The 14,116-nt window shown below is 40.0% G+C and overlaps 1 non-coding gene across 1 annotated transcript; it reads left to right on the forward strand.

Moving 5' to 3' along the window:
- Positions 1-9,487: 9,487 nt before the first annotated feature.
- Positions 9,488-9,594, forward strand: LOC141638121 (small nucleolar RNA R71). Its single transcript, XR_012542011.1, has one exon. It is a non-coding gene; the product is annotated as a small nucleolar RNA R71 (small nucleolar RNA).
- Positions 9,595-14,116: the final 4,522 nt, after the last annotated feature.

Here is a 14,116-nt window from a genome sequence, read left to right on the forward strand (position 1 = left end):
CTCCTGCAACTCTCTCCAAAACCGTGATATGAACCTCGCATCCCTATCTGACACTGTATCCTTAGGCACCCCATGCAAACAAACCGCATGCTTCCTATAAGCCAAATTTAATTGTATCTTGGTCCAATTATCTTTCATCGAGACAAAGTGAGCTGACTTTGTCAAACGATCAACTATTACCCATATCACGTTGTTACCTTATTGACTCCTCGACAACCCCACTATGAAATCCATAGAGATAGACTTCCATTTCCACTTAGGTACTTCAAGAGACTGAATCTTACCTTGTGGTAGTAGCTGCTCTCCCTTAACCTCTGACATGTCAAACATCGAGCTACAAACTCAGCTGATTCCTTCTTCACCCCAGGCCACCAGAAAGTCTTCTTCAAATCGTTATACAGCATGTCACGACCTGGTTGTAACGAATATGGTGTGCAACGAGCCTCTGTCATGATCAACTTTCTCAACTCCTCTTCATTAGGAACACACCACCTGCCATAAAATCTCACACCACCATCGGTATGAATAGAGAACCGAGACACCGTCCCTTTCTCTACTCCAGCTCTCCACTCCTCAATCTTAGGATCCAAATCTTACTTCCTACGAATATCATCATAAAGATCTGGCTCCACTGTCAAATCCCCTCTAGCATCCCCTTTCTGTATCATATGTATCCCCACCTTATCTCCCAACCTCATCAAAGATATAGTTGTGCATAGATAATGCACACTCTTCCTGCTCAGCGCATCTGCAACCACGTTTGCATTCACTTCATGGTATATAATATCCATGTCATAATCCCCTATCAGCTCCATCCACCTCCTCTGTCTCATGTTCAACTCCTTTTGAGTGAAGATGTACTTGAGACTCTTGTGATCTGAAAACACCTTAAAGGTCACCCCAAAAAGATAGTGCCTCCAAATATTGAGAGCAAACACAACTGCACCCAACTCCAGATCATGTGTCGGATAGCTCTCTTCATAAGGCTTCAATTTCCTAGAAGCATAGGCAATTACTTTCTCGTTCTGCATCAACACACATCCCAAACCATTCTTTGAAGAATATGTATATACCTCAAAGTTCTCACACCCTTCAGGTAATGCCAAGACTGGAGCTGTGGTCAAAGTCTCCTATAAAGTTTAGAATGTCGTCTCACAACTTTCATCCCAACGAAACCTGTTCTCTTTCCTCATCAACGCTATCATAGGTCTAGATATCTTAGAAAAATCTTTCACAAATAGACTGTAGTACCCTGCTGGTGTGGATTTAAACTCGTCGTCAAAAGCTACCAACCAAAACAATATTTATAACTTTACAAACTACTCTTAGTAAAGGAGCGAGTAAAGGTCGGATCCCAAGGGATGGGTATTGATGTAGGATTCTCAATTGCAAATGGTCGTGTCTTAGGGTGTCACAATTTGGGTTGAGATAAGAGATGCACTAAACTAGTCAGCAAGATGAAAGTAAATTAAAGAAAAACAAAGCAAGGTAAATAAATGGGGTTGTAAACAATTGAATAAAAAGCACTAGGGTGTTATGGGTTCATAGGGGTTTCATGGGAGTTGATCATACAAACATGTTTTCAATTATATGCAAGCACTTATTGTTATGATGGGATCGAGTTGGTGTATAAGCTTACAATCCCTATGAAGGTTTGGGTGCTGGAGCCGAATCGATTAGATAGTACAACACCTACAAGTTGACTTAATCCTTCCTATTCAACTATATGCATGGTCTAATGAGGCTCGAGTTGGTTTATATGCTTACGAGCATCATTTAACAGATAGGTGATGGATCAAAAAATGCAAGGATTCATAGGCTCGCATTTCATCAAACATAACATGTGCATAAGTTGAAATCACAACAAGCAAACAAATAAATTATGAAAACATATTAGATTAAGCATGAATCATTCCCCATGTCGGTTTTCCCTAATTACCCATTAACCCTAGCTAGAAGACTACTCACTCATTATTAAATTCAACATGCTAAGAAGATTGTCAATCAAACTAACAAAGCTAAACATGATGAATAAATGAAACTAATTAACAATAATTAAACAAGGGTAAAAGGAATTATACCTATAAAGATGATTCCAAATAATAATGCAAAGAATAATATTCGTCTTGGTCACAAGACGCCCGGATCATGCTGTTGGGAAATGCCCGGATCGTGCTCAATCCGCTCGGATTCCTGGACAGACAGCTTCTCTTCTTTTCTTCCTTAACAATCCACAAGGATCATCTCGGTGATGCAAGGATCCTTTCATCATTGCCCATTTCACTTTATTATCTACTTATGCCTCTAGTGTTGGTCTTCTCTTTGATGCTTGGTCATTAGATGCAATCCATTTAGTTCCATTTCACCTTGTAAATGCAAGATTAGCCATCCTTTCCTACCAAGGAGACAAAACCTCAAAGAATATGCAAAATGGGAAACAAAAGATAGTAAATGACCCAATTATGCATTATAAAGCATGGGAACGAGGTTAATTCGGGGACTAAATGTGCTCAAATATGAGTCACATCAAGCATCCCCAAACCGAACCTTTGCTCGTCCCGAGTAAAGAGGTGACTACAACTAGGACCTTTATTTAAACTAACCTACTAATATAGCCGATATGAGACAATTAGCGGGTCTCACTCCGCCCCTTCAACTCACAACAAGACAACCATGAGGTAGGATGTCTTCTTGCAAGGCAAGGTGGGGCTTGCCAAAATGGCGATACATCCAAGCATTAAGCACACAAAAACAAGTAATGGATGCGTCTAAAAAAATGAATAGCCACGTTCGTCATCTAAGTGGCGAAAACTACCTATAAGGGAAATAATCTAAGGGTACACACTCCATTATAGATACGGTTTCTTCAAGTTACTAAGCCTAGGAGGATACCAATAAATCACCTCCAAGTTGTGTCAAGTTAGGGTACCTTTATCCTCAATCGTTAAATGCTTTCGTGAAGAGTAGACTCCTTATGGTGTTAGAAACACTGGAGGATCGCGGAATTCCCCTTCTTGCCTAGACAAGAATAAGGGACGTCCCTTCTTCACCATGCATAAAAGTGGGTTCAATGGATAAAGGGATCATTTGTATTTTTAGTTTCATATGGGAGTTTGCTTTTGTTGTTGTTGTTCCCCCCAATTTCTTGTGGCCTATGATATTTGAGAATAATTTCTTTTTGCCATTTCTTTTATGTTTGGCATTTCAATACGTGACAACTTTTAACTTTTTGCATTTTCTTTTGAACATTTTCAAAGGCACCCCAATTAGTAACGAGGGTGCCTTTTAGTTGAAGCATAGGAGTTTATTTTTGTACTCCTCCTTTCTTTGATGTATTTTGCAAACTTTTTGATTTTTCATTTCAATACTTGAACTCAAATTTGAACAATTTTTGTGCCCATTCCCTTTTGTTGACAAAATGTGGTAGAATGTGGAAGATGGTTGCATGGCTTCAAAGGTCACCTTAGAATAAATGGTAGCCAAGGAGTTACCACACCACAAGGTACTCTTGACTAGGCCTTAATCCATAGGTCAAAGGATACTAGCATGACACATCCTAGAGTGTTTTAGAAGCATTCTAGTGAGCAAAGTCTCAAGAATAAAAAGTATCTACAAGGGCCTTATATGCACTTGTCAAGTTTCCAAAATAGATGTTTTCACAAATTTTTTCTAAAATGCAACAATATGCTATGATGCAACTAACATTTATACAACCTAATCATATGCTTCTACCAACTAGTATGGCAAATAAGCTAAATGCAAATCCTACAATTGATCACATTGTTGTATACCGCATCGATCAAAATAAAGCCACATAGTCATTAACATAAAGAGGAAAAAGGAGATTGGAAAGATCATACCATGCGGTCTTCATGATCCTCATGTCTCAGATGTGGCGTAGTCGATCAATGTGAAAAAGGATAGACAAACAAACAAGTATATACAAAATATATAATTCTAAACTATAAAGGAATGAACATGTTTTTGGTTTTTGAAATTTTAAAATTTTTATGGGTTTTTGTTTTAATGGAATAGAAAGAACATGTTCTTGTATTTTTCAAATTTTTTCAATTTTTATAATTTTTGATTTTAAAGTCAAGTTAGAATTTCCCATCCCCACACAAGTATGGCCATTGTCCTCAATGGCCAATACGATAGGATGTTATGCAAGCTAATATGAGGATGTATGATTTCTACACTAATATGCAAACTACATGACATATAAACAAGTGATGCATTCTATACTACACTATATGATGCATGATTTTTTGGTTGGAGAGTACAATTTGAATTGACTCTCAATGCTTGTGCTTGAACTTCACAAAACCAAGTAAGACACTATTGCTAGTGTAAAAATGGGGGAGTTCATGCACAAAAATGCTATGCGTGAAACTAATTTGTCATTTTGGATTTTCAAAGTGGGAACAATATAAGACACCTCAATGGAACCGAGGTGGGAGTCCTCTAAGTGTTGCTACGACTCAAAACCAATGATCAAGATTAAAAAAAATTAGAAACAAGAGATATAAACAAAGCTGAAAAGAGGTGTAGGAAACTCACAATGGATTGTGGCATCCTCCAAAAGCTTGTCAAACCTCAATTGTCGCTCATTGTGACATCCTCATCACTATCATCGTCATCTTCATCTTCCTCATTATCATCATCATCATTTACCTCCATGGATCCGGAGGCTTCACCGTTATCTTCATCACTTGAGCTTTCCATTTCTTCCTCTTCCTCCTCATGGCAAGAATAGCTACTTTCCCCGCTCTCAACAACAATCTCCTTCCCCTTAGCAACTTCACCATCCATGTTGGCATCTCTAGGAGCATTTAGGAAGAATACCTCCCTATCCGCCCAACTAGGCAAAGGACATGTAGGATCAAAGAGTCCTTGCCTAGCCAGATGAAGGAGGGGCGGATATTGAGCTTGGTAGGCATTAACACGGTCTTCATAAGCTTGCTTATGCATATGTTGCAATAATTGAGTCAAGTAGTTTTTCCCTACCTCAACATTTGTGCCACTTGGTGTGAATTCTTGATAGTGAATAGGATAAGAGGGAGTCACAATAGAGGAGGAGGAGGGCTTGGCATTCGATTCCCTATGTTGTTTCATGATCATCCCGGCTTCATCGGAGACGGGGAGTAGGTAGCTTGGACTTCGGCCAATGATGCGGCATATCTTGCTTGGCAAGATGAAGAACTTAGCTTCTTTAGTGAGCCACTCAAATTTGTTGTCAAGATTATCATTCGGCCTCATGAAACATGTTGATCATAGTGCCTAAATCAAGAAGGTTGCCACCTCTAACCGGTTTGTATGTCTTGTCTTTGTTAAAATCTGGGTTGAAGTGTTTGGCTAACCACGTTACTAAGCCTCCATTAACAATAAAAGCCGACCCATCTCTACCATTATCAACCTCAAGCCACCGATCAATTAAGAGTTGAAGTATGTTGTATTCCTTAGTGAACTTTTTGTTGACATTCATGGTGGATTCTAGGTAGACAATGTCTAGCTCGGTAAAATGATTAGTGCCCTTTCTTGCAATTAAAGTGTTGCCCACAACCTTATGCCTCACTCTTATGCCCGGATGGTGGACATAAAGAACATGACACTCATGGAAGGACTCAAATTTTCACCCGGTGATTGCTTTCCATAGAGGTGCAGGATCATATTTCAAGGGCTTTTTCACATAATGACACTGTTCTTCAAGACGAAACACTTTGCCAAACTGACTTATCGATATTTGTCTATCCTTATTTTTAAGGCGAAATTCAATATTTTTCCGAGTCTCTACCTTGGTCACCTTCAAAGAGCTTATAAATTCCATGGTAAGGGAGGGGTAGGTTAATTCTTGCCTGTCAAAGAGTGTTTTCAACTTCATAGACTCGAAAAAATTCTTAGTCCTCTCAAGAACACCCAACTTGTCTAAGGCATCATGGCATATGAATTTGGTAGGCAAAATAGTTTTTCTAGCAAGGGATACAAATGCTTTCCTATGAGAATCATTTATGAAAGTTACCTCCGGATAATCTTGTAATTGTTCAATTACCGGAGTAGGAGTAGCTTCCACCATAGGAGTAGCGATTTCTTGACTTTCCACCCTTTCTTGATGCACTACCATAGCCTTTGAGGCTAAAAGAGCTTGTTGCCTTTTGGAAAGATTTGAGGTTGTGGGTGCCTTGCTTCCATCTTTAGTTCTTGCCATGTCTTCTCCTTTTCAAGATTGTATCAACAAATCAAAGTTTTGATTGAATGCTTCTATTCTCCTCAAGCTCCAATTAATCCCTAATCGATTTTGGGGTTTTCGAATTTGCCTTGAAACCGTAGAAAATCGATTCAATTTTTGAGGATTTTGATGTTTGGATGGTGTTTTGTTGATGAAGGAGTAATTTGATTATGATTTTAGGAAGCTTGGGTTTGATTTTGGTGAATTTGGGTGAGGAATTTGTGTTTTGTTGATGAGAGGATTGAGGGTTTTGAGGGAGAAAGGGTGTGTGTTTGTGTTTGAAGAAGATAGAAATGATTTGGGGAAGGAGGGTTAATCCCGTGTTATAGCCATTCAGCAGTAGGAGACGGGCGGATTTGGCTGAAGACGCTCAGATTCTTAAACAGCGAGCTCAGGAATTTCTAACCTGCGCTGAGACGCGCGGATTCTTCAGGAGACGGGCTGATTTCTGCAGGAGACGAGCGGATTCACTTGTGGACGCTCAGATTTATAGACAGTGTGGACTCTAAGTTTTGGCACATGCCAAGACGCGCAGATTGCTCCTGAGACGAGCGGATTCCACCTGAGACGGGTGTCTTGTTTGTAATCTGCCCAAATTTGTAAATAGTCCCAATTTTTTGCAATTGCAGCACTCTCAAGACGAGCGTCTTAGAGCCAGGACGCTCGGATTTCTCCTAAGACGAGCGGGTTCCCTCTGAGGACGCTCGGATCTCTTCCTGCACCCACGAGTTCAGTTCCACCCATGGGGATCTTCATTTCCCATATCATTCTTTCTTCATTCCTTTGTTCAACATTGTGGGTGCACTATGGAGGCTCGGTTAGCCTAGGCAATTACTATCCCCACACTAAATCAAACTCTACACATCAAAACACATTAAAATTCCTCCCTCACATTCTCTCCAAATGAAAATCTTGATCAAAGTATGAAATTGCAAATCCAAAATTGACAAAAATGCAATACAAGAAGTAAAATGCAAGTTAAGGGTTAGAATATTTACAAATGGTGGTTTAGGGAGGACTCCACCAAACTCTCACTCTTGAATGAGATGTTAAGGAGGCATAGCGAAGATGTTGTTGATGTTGCTCAACACCTTGTAGAAGTAGTCAAAGGCTTGTTCATTGTCATTATAAAGATCTTCAATAGACCTTTGCACATTGTGTTCTTCATGGTGGTGACTCGAGTCAAGATGGTCACCAAAGCCTTGGTCTAAGGTCATAGCATTGCCAATCTGGGAATTGACCAATCCTTCAACTTCGTCATCCGATAGACCACATACTTCACTAGCTTGCTTCCCAATGGTATCATGAATTGATGGAAACAACTCCTCTTTCTTGTTGTCATGGCCAATGAGGCCTTCTTCTTTTCTTGTCATGATTGGTGATGAGCTGTTCAAGCTCTCATTGTTATTGAAATTTCCTTGCTCTCCGGATAGAGCATCTTGAGGATTATCCACTTTCATTTTCCATATGGGTGGTGATTCTTTACCCATAGCTTGATCTTTGCATTGATATTGTAACTTCTTCCTATCACCTTCTCGGCTATAATGATCAATTTTGAAACATGGCTCATGTAATCGGGGAGCTCTCATTGTCTTGACAAGGTTGAAAGTGGTTGTTTCGTCTCCCACTTCAAGTGTGAGCTCTCCATGTTTCACATCAATCACCGCTCCCGCGGTATTCAAGAAAGGTCTTCCTAAAATTATAGGAATGTTGGAATCCTCCTCCATGTCTACAATGATAAAGTCTACCGGGATGAAAAACTTGCCAATTCTCACGGGTAAATCTTCCCATATCCCTAGAGGTATCTTTGTTGATCGATCCGCCATTTGAAGCGTAATGTTGGTGCATTTGAGTTTTCCCATTCCTATCCTCTTGCACACCGAGTATGGCATGACACTTACACTTGCTCCAAGGTCACATAATGCTTTGTTGATTGTAGTGTAGCCAATGGTGCATGGAATAGAGAAGCTTCCCGGATCTTTGAGTTTTGGAGGGGAATTTCCTTGTAGGATAGCACTACTCACTTTAGTGAAGGCAATAGTCTCTAGCTTCCTGATGGATTTCTTCTTGGTAAGAATATCTTTCATGTATTTCGCATAGGCCGGAACATGGTTAATCAATTTCGTGAATGGGATTGAGACTTCTAAGTTCTTCACAATCTCGATGAACTTTCTAAGTTGCTCATCAAACATAGGCTTAGCTTGACGACTTCAGAATGGAATTCTAATCACAATAGGCTCTTTCTCCTTAGCCTTCTCTTCATTCTTCTTCTTTGAAACTTCTTGGATGGTGGGTTCTTCTTCTTTAGAGATCTCAACTATTTTCTTGCCACTAGCCTCCACAATGTCTTCATCAATTGGCTTCTTTGGCCCTTCATATCTTGTACCACACCTCAAATGGATGGCACTAACCGATTCATGTCTTGGGGGATTACTTTGAGGTGGTAGTTACCCCTTTTGTCTTTGAAAGTTAGAAGATGCTAATTGAGACATTTGAGTTTCTAGCGTCTTGGTGTGGGCTAGTATGTTATTGATGGTGATGTCTTTTGCTTGTCTATCTTTTTGCATTTGAGTGAAAAATTCTTGTTGATTCTTTTGCATTTGGAGGACCGCCTTTTGAACATCAAAGCCTTGGTACTTTGTTTGATTGTATGAAGGTTGATTTTGATAACTTTGGCTTTGGTTGTAAAAGGGTCTTTGAGCTTCGTTTCTCATTGGAGGTGGGGTGTATGTTGGTTGAGGGTTTTGAACATTTTGGCTCTTGTATGAAAGATTGGGATGAAGTTTGGTATTCTCATTGTATTATTTGGAATAAGGGGTTCCACTCTTGTATGCTTGGAAAGCATTCACTTGCTCACTTATTCCCCTACATTCACTTTGGTCATGTCCCAAAGTTCCACAACTCTCACATACTCCACTTGGAATTGAGGATTATGCCACCATAGCATTAACATGTTGTTTGGGTGATTTGGAAGCTTCATCAAACTTAGCCATAGCCTTCTCAAACTTCAAATTAATGGTGTCAATGTGAGCACTTAGTTGAGTACCCAATTTTGTGATGGAATCTACCTTATGCTTTCCTCCTCTAGTAGCCTTTCGAGGTCTACTATATTGTGAATTATGAACTGTCATCTCTTCGATTTTGGCCCATGTTTGATTGTCATCAACTTCGGTAAACATCCTATTTGATCCCATATTGAGGATGCTGCAGGAGTCTTCATATAGACCATTCCAAAATTGTTGCACAAGGAACCACTCGCTAAGTCCATGGTGTGGACAAGAACGACAAGTGTCCTTAAATCTCTCCCATGCCTCATACAATTATTCTTCATCTCTTTGTTTGAAGCCGGTGATTTGGGCTCTCAACATGTTAGTCTTCTCCGGAGGATAGAATTTCTTGTAGAAAGCAAGTGCCAACTTCTTCCATGAGTCAATACCAAGAGTAGCCTTGTCTAGGCTTTTTAACCATTGTTTTGCGGTACCAATCAAAGAAAAAGGAAATAATACCCATCGGATTTATTCATGAGTAACTCCGGTTTGAGAAATCGCATCACAATAGTAAAAAAAAAAAGTCTCCATATGTGAATGAGGGTCTTCACTAGGCATCCCTCCAAATTGACTTCTCTCAACTAATTGTATGAATGCGGATTTGGCAATGAAATTACCGGTTAGATGTTGTGGTGTAGGAGTAACATTTGGTAGGTTCTCCTCAGTTGGTACGGAATGTGATGAAAACTTAGGCATTGTGGGTTGATTTTGTGGTGGGTTTTGTATTGGGTTATCCTCTCCTTCTCTTGCAAAAGTGTTGGTAAACTCAATGTTATTTGGTTAAATGTCCACAATCTCACCAATACCTACAACTCTTGAACTACCTCTAGCAACTCTTCTATTATTGGTTAAGGTCCTTTCAATTTCGAAATCAATAGGCAATAGATTACCTTGTGATCACCTAGTCATACAAATTATCAAACAACTTGAAAACAATTAGAACAACCTTGAGGAATTTTACTTCCCCAAGGTAAAGAAAGACACAATTAAAAACAATTAATGAAAATCAAATCAAGTTAACACCGTCCCCGACAACGGCGCCATTTTTGGTGTAGGTTTTAAACTCGTCGTCAAAAGCTACTAACCAAAACAATGTTTATAACTTTATAAACGACTCTTAGTAAGGAGGCAAGTAAAGGTCGGATCCCAAGGGACGGGTATTGATGTAGGATTCTCAATTTCAAATGGTTGTGTCTTAGGGTGTCACAATTTGGGTTGAGATAGGAGATGCACTAAACTAGTCAACAAGATGAAAGTAAATTAGAGAAAAACAAAGCAAGGTAAATAAATGGGGTGGTAAACAATTGAATAAAAAGCACTAGGGTGTCATGGGTTCATAGGGGTTTTATGAGAGTTTATCATAGAAACATGTTTCCAATTATATGTAAGCACTTATTGTTGTGATGCGATCGAGTTGGTGTATAAGCTTACAATCCCTAAGAAGGTTTGGGTCCCGAAGCTGAATCGATTAGATTGTACAACACCTACAAGTCAACTTAATCCTTCCTATTCAACTATATGCATGGTCTAATGAGGCTCGAGTCGGTTTATATGCTTACAATCCTCATTGAAAAGATAGGTGATGGATCAAAAAATGCAAATATTCATAGAATCCCATTTCATCAAACATAACATGTGCATAAGTTGAAATCACAACAAGCAAGCAAATCAATTATGAAAACATATTAGATTAAGCATGAATCATTCCCCATGTTAGTTTCCCCTAATTCCCCATTAACCCTAGCTAGAAGACTAGTCACTCATTATCAAATTCAACATGCTAATAAGATTGTCAATCAAACTAACAAAGCTAAACATGATTAATAAATGAAAGTAATTAACAATAATAATACCTATGAAGATGATTATACCTATTGATGCGTGTCGTTTATATGATATTTTACATCTCTTTTTACACGCATTTCAGAGCTCAAAAGTGCTATATATGCCCCTATTTCTCTATTTTCCTCTACTTTCGTGCTTTTGTACTTTATTGCAGAAATGTGAAGAATTGACGGGAAATCAAGCCAAATCCGCCCCGAGTAACTGCATTGCAAATGACGTAAAGGATTCACTTAAGGAACGAGCTTGGTGCGCAATCCAAGGCCCGAAAGACGAGTCCACGAAGAATAAAGAAGTCAATTAGCGGCTCGGCCGATCGATCGATGGACCCATCGATCGATCGACCAACTATCGGGATCCGAAGCTCTTTTTTGAGGAGCGATCGATCGACCACTGAGTAGTCGATCGACCAGATTTCTTTACCAGACGAGAATTAGAAAGTCGTGAATCTCAAAGCCCGTGAGGTTTAGGTTTTAGAAATAAGTTGTTGCGTTTATTGCTATATAACGTAACACCAACATTCAGAATTGGACATCAGAGAATACATTAAGTTTCACATCACAATAGTTTAGTTTATCTTCCGAGTAATTAGGGTTTGATATATCGACTTTAGCATTGGAATTTCTGCCCCTTTGTTCTTAATCTTTCCTCTGGAATTTTCGGTATTTATTCTGCCCTAATCTTAGTTTATTGCTTCGCTCTCATTAATAGTATAGAATTGATAGTTAGTGCCCCAAAGCCAATTGTCATATTTTCGCTGTTGTTATTTACATTAAGCATGAATACAGTAATCATTGTTAGTTTATTTGTTGTTTTTACCTTCACCATGAGTAGCTAAATAGTTAGTGCTAGGATGTAGGCGATTTATGGCTAGGCAAAGATTAGATTGAACACGGACTGAATCAGCGTGTCGTCGATCGATCGACATTGTTGGTCGATCGATCGACCTTGTTAGGTTATCTTTCGTTTTAATTGTTTTTAACCTTGTGTTTAACGAATCGAATGCATGCGACCAGTTAGATACCTATTTTGTGACTGACCCATTAGACCGAAAGGTAGGGTAGGTTGCTTGACCGTCAATTAATTCGACTAAACTGTGCTAAGATCGAAAGATAGGTATAGTTTAGACCATTAGTCACTTTTCAGGACGGAAGTTAGTATTAGTGACATTAGGGACCTTTAGCGAGATCGAGAGATGCTATTTGTTAGGAGTGGACCGAGAGGACCTCTTATTTCCCGCCTTACCTGTGTTTATTTCAGACCGACTTTAGTTTGTCCTTAGGAAGCTATAATGACCCGATCATCCTAGTACCTTTCTTTTATCTGTTTAATTCATATCTTTAGTTTATTTTCCTTTCATTGTTATTAGCTATAGAACAATTCAAATCAACCCCCATAATTGTCACCTTAGACTTTCATTAGACAACTAAAGTTTACAACTGCCTCCTCGCGGATCGACCCTGTTACCACTAGCCTAGGATAGTCTTAATAGGAGTTTATAAATTTTATCTTTGGTACTCACAACGACGGGTATCAAATTTTGGCGCCGTTGTCGGGGAGGCAATAGTCCTAATTTTAGTTGTGTAATTTTCAGTCTTTCTTCGTTTAAGGAACATCCGTTCCTTAAACGGTTCTTATATTTTGTTGTAGTTTCCTCTTATGCGCAGGTCCCAGGGTGGTCCATTACTGCCATTTGATCCAGAGATTGAAAGATCTTTGCTCGTAAAGAGGAGATTATTTCAAGAACGACAGCTGGAAGAGCCTAGTTCTCATTCTAGCTTTTACGAGAACGAGCTGTTCGAGGGAAATCCACCATCTTCACTGCTTTTACATCTTCACCGAGACGAGTTACTTCTCCGAGAAATTTCAGTCATGGCCGAGGAAGCGAGTATAGCTAGTTTTTCTGAGCCGACAGCCGACAATTTATACAAGGGGTTCGAGTTACCGGGAGATGCCAGGAAATTCGAACCAAAGCCTGCTTACATCACCATGGTCGAGAGAAATCAGTTTGGGGGAGCTGCAAATGAAGATGCAGCTAGACATATGGAGACCTTTATTGACTCGCTTGCTCCATTCCCCCACCCCGGTGGCGTGACCCAGGATCAAATCAAAGAGACCATGTTCATCTTCTCCCTTCGTGATGCTGCAAGGGAGTGGTATAGAGATCTGGACCGAGCCGCTCAGGAGATCACTGATTGGAATACATTGGCATTGGCGTTCTACAAGAAGTACTTTTCTGCTTCGAGGACGATCGCTATTAGAGCCCAAATCACGGGTTTTAAACAAGGGCCAGATGAGAATTTCCACGAGGCATGGGTCCGATTCAAGAAGTTAGTGCGAACCATACCGCACCATGGATTTGAAAAGTGGAGTTTGTGCAATCATTTTTACAATGGGTTGTACGATGATCAGAGGGCCATTTTGGATGCTGCAGCCAATGGAAGATTTGCTGAAAATTTGGGAGCAACCAAGGGGTGGAAGATCATTGACGATCTAGCTACCCACAAGGCCGAGTATGGGAATTCGAGAGGGAACCAGAGGAGAGCTGTTGAATCTTCTCTGTTCTTCTGCACTTGAGGCTCTCACCGCGAGATTTGACAAGTATGAGCTAGGAGGAGCCTCTAAGGGTGGGATATACCAAGTCAACGCTGTTTCAGACGGTCCCTTCCTTTGTGAAAGGTGTGGAGTTGAGGGCCATGTCTCGAAGAACTGCCCAAGTCCCTTTGAATCTTGTGCTGCCTTTCAACACTATAGGCAGAACAACACCTACTACGAGCCACAGCATCCAAACTTGAGTTGGAGAAGCCAGAATGTTTTGAATCCAACCCAACCTCCGCCACAGCAGCAGCCATATGTGCCTCCGCATCAAAAGCAACCAAGAATACCAAAAGCCTCCTTATGTGCCGCAGCAGCAACAAACACAAAATTCTGAGTTTTCCGAGCTGAAGAATCTGTTGCTAAAGGAGTCCCAAGCAAGAGAGGCCGGGATGAAGTTACTAGA

This window comes from Silene latifolia, unplaced genomic scaffold, assembly GCF_048544455.1.
Source record: "Silene latifolia isolate original U9 population unplaced genomic scaffold, ASM4854445v1 scaffold_180, whole genome shotgun sequence".
NCBI lineage: Eukaryota > Viridiplantae > Streptophyta > Magnoliopsida > Caryophyllales > Caryophyllaceae > Silene > Silene latifolia.